General features: G+C 40.5%; 1 protein-coding gene across 1 annotated transcript in view; it reads left to right on the top strand.

Moving 5' to 3' along the window:
• Positions 1–13,367, top strand: part of GAREM1 (GRB2 associated regulator of MAPK1 subtype 1) — a 274,738-nt gene that overhangs the window by 23,756 nt on the left and 237,615 nt on the right. The gene's annotated exons all lie outside the window — the stretch shown is intronic.

The following is a 13,367-nucleotide window of genomic DNA, read 5'->3' as shown; positions in this document are numbered from 1 at the left end:
TATGCTACCAGAGCTCCTTCTGGTCTCAGTGGTCAGTTATTTTAAAACTCAGTACTATGAGAGAGGAAAATAAGATATATGTTGTTGTCTAAGTAGATTGCCCCATCTTCCTTCTGAGGTAGATGAGGCAATCTACTTTAGTAGAGATACTGCCTCGGAAACCCAAGGAGGGGTCGCTATGAGTCAGGTCCGATTCGACGGCACATAACAACTACAACAGCAATTAATAAACCAAGCATTACCATCTTTCTCCAGAAGAGGTGAGATTATTAGATCATGTTTTCTCATGGCTAACAAACTCCTTCACTGGCTCATCTCTATATAACACCAGGCCCTTCAGCTCCTCTCTAATACATAGCCCAGGTTTCAACACGACCCTTGACTTCTTGAGGTCTGGTGGCATAATGCCTAAGTCATAATGGCTAACCAGAAGGGTGGCCATTCAAACCCACTAGCCTCTCTGCATAAGGAAGACTGGGCAATCTATTTCCACAAAGATTTACTGCCTCAGAAACTCAAAGGAGGTCACTATGAGTTGGAATTGACTTGATGGCAGCGAGTGAGTTTAGTCTTGACTTCCTGACCCTCTCTAACTTTTGGCAGGTTCTGGGAAGGGAAGGAAGTGATATTTCTAGCATCCATTCCTTCCTTCTTCACCTGAAGGATTTTTAGAATTCCTTCTCAGGCTCTGACTTCTCAAACTATCTTAGGCCTAGAGGAGGCATGATACTGAGTATATGTCTTACTTGAGGATTTGTTACATTATATTTATGTACATTAACCTGACAGAAAAAAGTTGAAAAATATTTTTAGGCTAGGTGAAGCCAACTCAGCATTAAAATTTTACTGGCAGGTTATTGAAATTTGGCTATAATGTTTCATCTAAAGTGGTTTATCTTGTGCTGGTGTGTTATAAGAAAATATTTCAAAATGGAAATTCATATTTTTTTTTTATTCTAAGGTACACATTTTAATATCTTTAAAATCGGGATGCATCTTATAATATGTCATAGCTTAATCAGCAGTGTTTATCTTTCTTGGTTGTTTACAAAATAATGATTTTCTTACATCTATGACATCCTAAATTAGATTAATTCTGGTAGTTCCACGGAGTATCTGTCTTTTAGTCAGATAATTCATCGTGCAAAGCAAGGATGTAAAACAAGAACTTAAAGTGACTTTCCCAGTACAGAGTGGGAGACAGTCTGAAATGAAAATCAGGGAACCTTCCTGGAAACACCCATCTCTTTTTGGAACATGGTCAGGGTTACTCATTTAACAAGATAGAGAAGAACTCAAACTCAGTGCCATCAAGTCAGTTCTGACACATGGCAACTTTATAGAACAGAGTAGAACTGCCCAGAGGGTTTTCAAGGGTGTAAATCTTTATGGAAGCTGCCTGCCTGCCTCATCTTTCTCCTGCAGAGTGACTAGTGAGTTCGAACCATCATCCTTCTAGTTAACAGCCAAATGCTTTAACCACTGCGCCACCGGAGCTCCCTAGAAAAGGAGAGGCTCCCTGTTATTTATAACCTAGTGTAATTTTTCTCTCCTGATATATTTCCCAGCATTAAATAATTATAGAAAGAATTATTTAATTTCTACATCCCTTGTAAGACTCTGACCTCTGTGAGGATAGGACTGTCTTGTCATGTTCATCGTTGTGTCCCCAGCACCTAGCATAGTGCTTGGCAACATGGTAATTGTCAGTAGAGCCTAGTTTAAGGACTCACTGCAGAATACATGCACACATAGGCACACGCACACATGGTAGTGGGTTGAATGGCTGCCCCCCAGAAAATACCCACCTCCAAATCCTTGGAACCTATGAATGTTACCTTATTTGGAAAAAAGATCTTTGCAGATGTAACTAAATTAAGAATCTCAGGCTCTGGTAGCATAGTGCCTAAGGCACTTGACTGCTAACCAGAAGGCTGACGGTTCAGACCCACCAGCCACTCCTCGGAAGGAAGGTTGGGCAATCTACTTCCGTAGTGATACTGCCTTGGAAACCCAAGGAGGGGTCGCTGTGAGTTGGGACTCTACAGCACATAACAACAACAACAAGATGACTTTATCCTGGATTACCAGGGTGGTTCCTAAATCCTATGACAAGTGCCCTTATAAGAGAATGGCAGAGGGAGATTTGAGACAGAGAGGAGGAAGCAGTGTGATCAAGGAGACAGATTCGAGTGATGTAGCCACAAACCCAGCTTCTTCAGAGCTACCAGAAGTTGAAAGAGGGAAGAAACAGAATCTTTCCTAAAGTCTTCCCTACAGCCTGATTGACACCTTGGTTTTGGACTAATGGCCCCCAGCACTGTAAGAGAAAAAATTTCTGCTGTTTTAAGCCACCCAATTTGTGGTAATTTGTTACAGCAGACGCAAGATACTAATACACACACACACACACACGCACGCACGTAGGTAGTCCTTGACTTACAACAGAGTTCTGTTCCAACAACTCTGTCATAAGTCAGTTCTGATGTAAGCTGAATACCTCTTTTGAAAAAAAAAAAAAAAATTCATGATTATTGCCTTCTATTATCAGTTTCTTTATAAATCTGATCCTTATTTGCCATTGGAGATTGGGAACATTACAGAAAATACACAGGTGTATTTTAAAACATACATACATGTATAATATACACAGATCAAGGTGTTTCCTTAAAAAACTGAAAATAGAAACACCATTTGACCCACCAATTCCATTACTAGGAATATATCCTAAAGAGGTGAGAGGCAGGGCACAGACATGCACACCTATGATCATTGCAGCACAATTCACTATAGCAAAGAGATGAAAACAACCTAAATGCCTATCAGCAGATGAATGGGTACCAAACTACGGTACATACACACAATGGAATACTATGCTACACTAAAGAGCAATGAAGGATACACGAATCATCTCACAATGTGGATGAGCCTAGAGGACATTATGCTGAGTGAAATAAGTCAATCACAGAAGGACAAATACTGTATTAGTCCATTATTGTAAAAGTCAAGGAACGGTTTATATATGGAAGGAAATATTCTTTGTTGGTTACCAGGGGTGGGAGGCGAGAGTAGGGAACACTGTTAGATAGGTAGAGATAAGTATTAATTTGAGTGAAGAGAAGGGCAATGTACCAAATGTGAATGATCAGCATGGTGGCATTGAGGAAGAGGAAGACAGAGAGAGGTACATGGAAGGTATGGACAACAAAGATAAACACTTTTGCACATACAGTACTGTGTTGTCAGTGGAGGCAAACACGGGTATACAGGTGGATAGATGGGTGGACAGGCTGAACTATTAGGTATGTCTTTGCAGTGGGGAGTGTACCCAAGACCATGTATAGGGTTGGCAGACAATGTTTCTACAGTGTATTTGTATGTTCTGTAAGAATTCCCAGGTGTATAGTAGAGCTGACAAGGGACAAGGTTGTAGTCACTTCTTTGTCACAGCCAGCTACCCAGAAGGACTGAATAGTTGAACCTCTGGGGTTGGGACCATAGTCATAGGGGACATCAAGCTCAATTGGCATAACATACTACACAAAACATTGTTCCACCTCCTACTTTGGCGAGTAGTGACTGGGGTCTTAAAAGCTTGCAAGCAGCCATCTAGATGCAATGATGGGTCTCTCCCCATCCAGAGCAAAGAAGAATGAAGTAAACCAAAGATTCATGGAAACAATTAGCCCTAGTGACTGGTACACCATATGATCTGCAGCCTATATGACTATGAGACCAGAACTAGATGGTGCCCATCTACCACTGTCAACCACTTAGAGGGAGATCTATGTAGGAGATCCTGGATAGAGAGGAAGAACAATGTGGAACAAAACTCAAAATCATTTGGAAAAAAAGGGGGGGGGGAGGGAAACCGGGTTTGCTGGTCTGTTAGAGCCTGGTGGAACCCCTGAAGACTATGGCCCCTAGCTGCCCTTCAGGTCTGGAATTGAACCCACACCTCTGGCTTCCAGCCAAACAAAAGACAGGCATGTGAGTTGAACATTTACCTGAGGTAGATACACTCCTTGAAGAGAACAATCATGGGAGAAAGAAGGGAGAACCATGGGAGAATCACAGGGAGACAGCTCAGGGGGCAGGAGTGCATGGAAGTATGGACATAGGGAAGAGGTAATTATGGGGAGGAAGTGGAAGGGGAGCTGTTGCATTGGGGTAGTAAATGTCATGAGACAAAGTGTATGTGAACTGTTGTATGGAAAGTGAATTTGCTCTGTAAACTTTCACCCAAATCACCAAAACAAAAAACAGTGGATTTTAAGTGTCATTTGTTGTAACTCAAATATGTTTTTAGTCAGGGACTACATATAAATTAAAACCTGTGTGATCTTGAACTATTCTTATAGGTTTTCTGCCTTTGACTGTCTTAACCACTTTTTTATCACTCCTTTTTAGTAGAAAATATTTGAATTTTCCTTGTCTGACAGATTTCGTCTTTTTACAGGTTCTTACTTTCTCACATTTTACTGTGTGTGTGTGGTGTGAGGTGCTGTCAAGTCAGTTTCAACTCACAGTGACCACAAGATGCAGAGTAGACCCGTCACATAAAAGTTTTTAAGGCTGTAATCTTTACGAGAGGAGATCTCCAGATCTTTCTGCTATGGAGCTGCTCTGTGAATTCAAACCACTGACCTTACAGTTAGCATCTGAGCACTTAACCATTGCACCACCAGGGCTCGCTCACTCACGTGCTCACTCCCTCTCTAAAACAACCATATGTACAAGTTTTCGTAGCCTGTAATTAAACAGAATGCCATTTTTTTAAAAAAATGTTGTTGTTATATGCCGTCGAGTCAGACCTGACTCGTAGCGACCCCTCCTTGGGTTTCCGAGGTGGTATCACTACAGAAGTAGATTGCCCCACCTTCCTTCCGAGGAGTGGCTGGTGGGTTTGAACCACCAGCCTTCTGGTTAGCAGTTACATGCCTTAGGCACTATGCTACCAGAGCTCCTTTTTTTTAAAAATTAGTAGTTGTAAATATATTCTCTGGATTGCAAATAGACTGATGAGTAGACTAATGAATGAGTGGGGATATGATATGTGTTCTCACAATGCTATTCATTTAACACCTGTGGACCTTATGCTTACAAGCATGGTACCAAGTGCTAGGAACACAAAGGTGAATGCATGTAGTCTTGATGCTTAAGGAGTTCATAGGCTTACTGGGTAGGTATATTCTTAGACAATTAATTATTGTGCTGTGATGAGCACAGAAATGCTTCAGCTCAGAAGTCAGTTCACATTGCCAAGATGTCTTGGGGCAAGTTTTATGGATGATGTTATTTGATGACTGAGCTAGTCCTTGGAGAATCAGTAGGATTTTGCAGTGTTTAGAAGAGGGAGAGTGGTATTCTTGACAGAGGTTAGAAACATCCTGAACAAGAGTATGTGAGAGGGGTGATAGGAGATGAGGCCTGAAAGGCCACTTACAGAAGCAGATTTTGAAGAGCCAAATATGTTGAAGTTTGAACTTTGTTCTTAGTCTTTTTTTTCCCGCTCCAGAACATAAATAACAGATAGTGTTAGAATAGATTGCCACAAAATGCAGTGGGGTCCCAAATTTGATGATCTCCAATGGAAAAGATTTGTAGTAGTGAATTATAATGATATGTGTTGTAACGACATGTGAGCTACTAAGGTAGCAACATAGCCTCCAGAGAGGCCCAGTGTAAAATCTGGGACCATGGAGACTTTGCCCGGTTAATGATAAACTGTCCCTTTCTCTGCCTCTCAAGAAAGCAGTGTTAGAATTTGAGTCTGAGTCATGTTTTCATAGGGAAACGCGAATCCACTTCAGTTTATATTTTAAGAATAAATTATTTCACAAACTATTATTTTACTAGTATTGTATACAGTTGTTGTTGTCATGTGCGGTCGAGTCGGCCCCAACTCATAGTGACTCCTTCTTGGGTTTCTGACGCCGTATCATTACAGAAGTAGATTGTCCAACCTTCCTTCGGAGGAGTGGCTGGTGGGTTTGAACCGCCAGCCTTCTGGTTAGTGGTCAAGTGCTTTAGGCACTATGCTACCAGAGCTCCTGTATTATATAATAGTATGTTGTTGTTGTTGTTGCCGAGGCAGTATCACTACGGAAGTAGGATTGCCCAACCTTCCTTCCGAGGAGTGGCTGGTGGGTTTGAACCGCCAGCCTTCTGGTGAGCAGTCAAGTGCCTTAGGCACTATGCTACCAGAACTCCTATATAATAGTATACTAGTATTGAACTAGCTATGCCACCACAGCACAGTTGAAAATCAGTATATTAGAAAATGGTTCCTCTTTGTTCCTGTAGTGCCTAGCTCAGCCCCTGTTGCCAAAATGCTTTACAGGTATTTATAATATGAACAGTGGGAAAATGTTAAAGGTTTTTAAATATGGGAAAAGACCAGTCAAATTTTGTTTTTAAAAGGGTCATTCTGGTGTCACCATGGTGGGTCATTTATAGCAGGAGAAATTTGAAATTAGAAGGACAATATTTGGAAGCTATAGGGTTATAGGATTATAATCAAGGACAAAGATGGCCAAAATGAAGTAAACGGGAGTGAATTGAAAATATTTTGAAAGTTAGATTTCTGGGGCTAATGGGTGGATATGGTATATGAGGCAGTACTAAATAGTCCTGAGGTTAGTTACTGGCATGGGTGCTCAAATTCCTACCGTAGACAAGAACACAGGTGGAGAAGCAGATTGCAGATGATCGTATTAGTTAAGGTAGGCTAGACTGAGCTGTGTTAACAACTCCAAAACGTCAGTGGATTATAACAGCAAAGGTTTATTTCTCACTCATGTGACATGTTTAATCATGAATTGGTTTGGGGACTCTGCTTTTCATCATCTTCATTGTGGGAGCCAGAATGACAGGGCCCATCTTTATGCTTCATCAGTTGTTGAGGCAGGAGAGAGAGTAAGGCAAATGGTCCAGTGACTCTTAACGTTTCTAGCCAGAAGTGCCACTCCTTCATTTCCTTCTCATGTTTTATTATTAGGGTAAGACAAGTCTCATGACCACATCTAACTTTCAAGGCAGTTGTTGTGTTCTGTGGTGTAGATTCCAGCTCATAGCCACCATGTTGGACACAGTAAATCTGCCCTGTAGGGTTTTCTAAGCTGTAATCTTTGCAGGACCAGATCACCAGGTCTTTTCTCCTGTTAAATGGCTGATGGGTTTGAACCACAAACCTTCCTTCCGGTTAGCAGCTAAGTACTTAAAAATTGTACCAGCAGGGTTCAAATGGGCACTCTTTCTAGGTGCCTGGAATATGACTACTGACTAACAGTGGAAGGTATGGGAAAGCAGCATGATAATTTGTGGATATGTTGAGTTTGAAGTATTTCAGGGAAATTCAGTTCAAATGGAGTCTGGACTTGCAGCTTGAGAGAGTACAGGGCTAGAGAAATCATACTGGGAAATTTCAACATAATGGTAATAAATCAAGCCACAGGAGTGAATAACATTGATTTATTGAGGGAATAGAAAACAAAAAAACCAAACTCACTGCTGCTGAGTCGGATCTGACTCATAGCAACCCCTCCTTCCGAGGAGTGGCTGGTGAGTTTGAACTTCCAGCCTTCTGGTTAGCAGTCAGATGCCTTAGGCACTATGCTACTACAGCTCCCTTGAGGGAATAGAGCCTGTGCTAATGTTGGGAAAAGATCAAGGTTAATAAGTTTGTGGTTACAAATGCTGCAACCCCTAAGCTGTATTTTCCTTTTTAGCTAGGTATAACTTTTAAGTAATTTTAAGTAACTGTTGGTATAGGGGATGAATTTATCACTTAAACGGCATTTAGCTATTTCAGATGCCAGATTTGCTGACTTGGACTTAGTAATTTAAAAGGTTCCTTTAGATTTTGCAGTAGGATTTCAGCCAATTTTCTGACTCAGCAGGGAAGAAAAAGTACTGCAAAGGCTAGCCATTGTAGTTTGAACTGAAGATCAGTTATAAGTTGATTGATGATAAGATTGCAGAGTACTCAGAAAGAATACCTTTTAAATTGTTCTGATTAGTTGTGCCTCAGACAGTAGGATATTGGCTTAACCTTGCTGTAATGATACTTTTTTTATAGCTCCAATTACTGGCATGGGGAGATAGTTATTAGTACTTTTCCCCGTTGACCAATATATGTGCACAAGGAGACTTGCATTTTCTGTTCTCCATCCTCTTGAAAGGTTCTTATGCTTTTTCCTGCCCAGTATCTATAGGAGTATACACTTAAATTACCCACTTGTTAAACTTTTCATGCAAACATATGTGATCAGCCAATATAAACTCTCCTTCTTTCAGAATTATGGATTTCTCAGGGAAACAAACAAAAAAGAAGAAGAAGAAACTCTGCCTTAATGTGTTTCCATTATCTTTTTGAAAGAAATTTTATAGAATTATAATAGTAATAGTGGTAAAAATAATAATTCTGGTCTTCACAGTCCAAGTGAACAAGTATTCATTGAACTGCTTGGGTAGATCTGGAAAGACCCAACAATCTGCTTTCATAAAGATCACAGCCAGGAAGACCCTGTGGGGCAGTTCTGCTCTGTCAGTGAGCAGAATCGACTTGACAGCACCCAATAACAATACTTGAATGGCTTCAAAATAAAAAAGAAGGAAAATGTTTACATTCTTGAATAGACACACAAAACTATGAAAAGTAACTCTTGTGTACTCCTCAAACAAGCACAGCCTTCGGTGTTTACTCCTGGATGATAATTGTGGTTAATATTTATTGAGGACTTGGTATTGTGCTGGCTATTGTATGACACTTTATGTACATTGTTGTTGTTGTTGTTGTGTGCCGTGGAGTCGGCCCCGACTCATAGCGACCCTTCCTTGGGTTTCCGAGGCAGTATCACTACGGAAGTAGGATTGCCCAACCTTCCTTCCGAGGAGTGGCTGATGGGTTTGAACCGCCAGCCGTCTGGTTAGCAGGCAAGGTCTTAGCCACTATGCTACCAGAGCTCCCGTACATTATCTCATTTAATTCCCCCAATAGTTCTTTGACATAAGGCTATATACAGTGGACAGAGACTAAGAGAAAGGGAGTCATTTGCCCACGGCCCACACAGCTGAAAAGTGGGGAGGCTGGCAGCTGGTACAGCTGTTTAAGAGTCCATGGCCTTATCTACTCCTCTGCCTGCCTCTCCCAGTACTAGGACCAGCAGGGCTCTTGCCCATTCATATTGAGAATAAGAGAATCTTTTGCAGATCATCTTTACTAAAAATCGAACCACATCTGATAGGTAAGGTACCAAGGATAGGCATTGACCACTAATGGCATATGGAGAACCATGAGGTATAGTACAGACATGCGGATTGTAATAGGGCATGGCCACTAACTGTGAGCACTGGGGATTACTGACTGAGATAGGTTTTCTGTTTTCAGTGTTTGTTATCTTCCTACTCCATCCTCCCCAACTAGAAAGTGAAAAACGAGGTGGAAAGTGAAATGCATTTTGCAAAAGCAAAATAATAAATGTCTTCATTTTTTCTCCTTGGCCTTTAAAAATGCTTATTTCCAAATTGTCTAAAATGCTACCTGAATACATTTGTTTGTCATCACTCTAAACACATATGCATACTAATATGCATATGTGTTTTCTTCAAGTGAGACTTGAAGAAACCCCAGCCTTCTTTCTAGAGAGTCCCAAACACGGGAAGTAAGCCAGACAGTCTGCTTCTGAGGTATATCTGCCACAAAGTGCAGACTTGTAGTCAAATCCTTTCCCTTAATTGACAAACAGAATATTTTATGATTAAGAAGTAAAATAGCAAAAGCTGTGAAAATCAGGCAGAAATAGGCTGGTGCCATCAAAAGTAAGAAATAAGAACACAAGAGGCACAATGAGGCAGTGTGGTCACACTTAGGCTTCAATGCCAGCAGATTATCCACTCCCACCCCAAATATACATCTGCATAGGGCAGTATTTTGCATATAGGTTAGAACAACATTAGCAGTGATTCTTGCTTAACTTTTTGGAGATCTAATGAAAGTTGCAGGTGGACATATTTACAAACAGTCTCAACCCTCATTCAAAGCCAAGGGCTCAGAACCCTGTTCTGACACAGCATAGTATTTGGGCCCATCTTATGAGTTAGATTCAACTCGACAGCAGGAGTTTGGGTTTTTTTTTTTTTTTTTTTCTTTTTTTTGGTTTTGGCGTTGGGCAGATAACCTTGCAGCAAACTAGGTTATCTCTGATGTTATTAAGCATAGAAAGACGTATCCTGTCGTGGTCTTTTATTATTTTATATTGAGATCTTCAGTTTACTAGCTAGCTTTCAACAAGTGGTAATTTCCTGGTGTGGGAGTTCAAGAGCGTGCAGCTGCAGTGCCTTGGGGTAGGAAGTGGGAGAGATTTCTTAACAATGGAAATGTATGGCATTTTCACACCTCAAGCAAAATATAATGGCAAGATTTGAATGATGCTGGAAACATCAAAAGAAATGGAAAGAATACACAAAGTCACTGTACCAAAAAGAATTGGTTGATGTTCTGCCATTTCAGGAGAGAGCATGCAATCAAGAGCCAATGGTATTGAAGGAAGAAGTCCAGGCTGCACTGAAGGAATTGGGAAAAAACAAGGCTGCAGGAATTAATGGAATACCCACTGAGATATTTCAGCAAATGGATGCACTGCTAGAGGTGCTCACTTGTTTGTACCAAGAAATTTGAAAGACAACTACCTGGCCAGCTGACAAGAAGAGATCCATATTTGTGCCAATTCCAAAGAAAGGTGATCAAACAGAATGCAGAAATTATCAAACTGTAATTAACATCACACACATGGAAAGTTTTGTTGAAGATAATTCAAAAATGGTTACAGCATTACATTGACAGGGAACTACCAGAAATTCAAACCAGATTCAGAAGAGGGTGTGGAAATATCACTGCTGATGTCAGATGGATCTTGGCTGAAAGCAAAGAATATAAGAAAGATGTTTACTTGTGTTTTATTGACTATGCAAACATGTTAGACTGTATGGATCATATTATTATAGATAACACTACAAAGAACTCATGAGGAACCTTTACATTGACCAACAGGCAATCATTTGAACAGACAAAGGGGATACTGAATGGTTTGAAATTAGGAAAATTGTATGTCAAGATTGTATCCTTTGACCATACTTATTCAATCTATATGCTGAGCACATAATTAGAGACACTGGATTACATGAAGAAGAACATGGCATCAGGATAAGAGGAAGACTCATTAACAACCTTCGACATACAGATGACACAACCTTGCTTGCTGAAAATGAAGACTTGAAGCATTCACTAATGAAGATCAAAGACCACTGTCTGCAGTATGGGTTACACCTCAACATAAAGAAAACAAAAATCCTTACAACTGGACCAAAAAACAACATCTTGATAAATGGAGAAAAGATTGAAGTTATCAAAGGTTTCGTTTAACTCAGACCCATGATCAATGTCTAAGAAAGCAGCAGTCAAGAAATCAAACGACATATTGCACTGGGCAAGTCTGCTGTCAAAGACCTCTTTAAAGTGTTTAAGAGCAAAGATGTCACTTCTTTGAAGACTGAAGTGCACCTGACCCAAGTCATTGTATTTTCAATAGATTCATATGCATGTGAGAATTGGACAGTGAGTGAGGAAGACCTCAGAAGAATTGATGCTTTTGAGTTGTGTTGACAAAGAATATTGAAGGTACCATGGACTGCTAGAAGAATGAACAAATCTGTCTTGGAAGAAGTATAGTCAGAGTATTCTTCAGTAGTGAGAATGGCCAGACTCCATCTCTAATACTTTGGTCATGCTGTCAGAAAAGACCAGTCCCTGGAGAAGGATATCATGTGGAGTAAAGTAGAGGGTCAGTGAAAAGGAGGAAGATCCTTAATGAAATATATTGACATGGTAGCAGCTGCAACGATGGGCTCAAACATAGCAACGTTTGTGCAGGTGATACAGGATTGGGCTGTGTTTTGTTGTGTTGTACTAAGGTCACTGTGAGGTGGAACTGGTTCAGTGGTACCAAACAACAATAACATGGTAAATATTACAATGTACACAATCCAGCAACAACAGTTTGTTGTTGTTGTTGTTGTTGTTGTAATGTGCCGTCAAGTCAGACCCGACTCATAGCGACCCCTCCTTGGGTTTCCGAGGCAGTATCACTACGGAAGTAGATTGCCCCATCTTCCTTCTGAGGAGTGGCTGATGGGTTTGAACTGCCAGCCTTCTGGTTAGCAGCCAAGTACCTTAGGCACTACACTACCAGAGCTCCCAGCAACAACAGTAATAAACAATAATTGGTAAGTGGACACATAAATAGGTATATATGCTACCTCAGTATGGTACTGGACTATTCCCACATGTATATATAAGGATGGTTGTGGATTTTTCTACATACATATTTGTACATGTTGCATGTATATTCATTTATGTAATAGAGCACATAAGGCACACAGCTGTGGAAACTTCTTAAACATAACCAAACACCTCATGTGACTGAGCTCCTACTGAACTTGAAGGCTAAGGATCACAGTCTCAGGAGACATCTAGATCAGTTGGTACAACAGAGTACATAAAGACAGTATTTTACCTGCTAGTTTGTTGAATATTGTCTGGGGTCTTAAAATCTTGTGTGGAGCCATCCAAGATATGGGTATTGGTCTCTTCCTGCTCTAAGCAAAGGAGAATGAAGAAAACCAAAGATTCAAGGATGCAGTTAGTCCAAGGGACTAATGGCCCACATCAACCACAGCCTCCTATAGCCTGAGACCAGAAGGACTAGATGTTGCCTAGCTAGCATTACTGACTGTTCTAACCATTGACATAATAGAAGATCCCAGTTACAATGGGAGAAAAATGTAGAACAAGACTCAAATTCATAACAACAACAAAAAAAGACCAGATTTCCTGGTTTGGTTGAGACTGGACAAACCCCAGAGACTCTTGCCCTAAGTCCCCCTTTTAATGTGGAACTGAAGCCACTCCAAGAGGACCTCTCAGTCGAATATCAGACTGTCCCATAAAATAAACAATAACACCCATAAGGAATGTGTGTCTTAGAACAATCAACTCTACAAGACCAAAGGGACAACATTTACTAATAACAAAGATGAGAAGGTAGAGAGGGGCAAGAAAACTGGACAAATGGAAATGGGGAACTAAGGGTGGAAACGGGGAGAGTGCTGACACATTGCAGGGATTGCAGCCAATGTCACAGAACAGTTTATATATGAATTATTGAATGGAAAGCTAATTTGCTGTGTAAACTTTCACCTCAAGCACAATAAAATGTTAAAATATATATATATATATGTGTGTGTGTGTGTGTGTGTGTGCATGTATACATATATACACATACACACACACATACACATGTATATAC

This window comes from Orycteropus afer, unplaced genomic scaffold, assembly GCF_000298275.1.
Source record: "Orycteropus afer afer isolate SDZICR_OR568_19922 unplaced genomic scaffold, OryAfe1.0 scaffold00141, whole genome shotgun sequence".
In the NCBI taxonomy this organism is placed as follows: Eukaryota; Metazoa; Chordata; class Mammalia; order Tubulidentata; family Orycteropodidae; genus Orycteropus; species Orycteropus afer.
The sequence above is the reverse complement of the archived record's forward strand: the minus strand, read 5'-3'. Positions and strand labels throughout refer to the sequence as shown.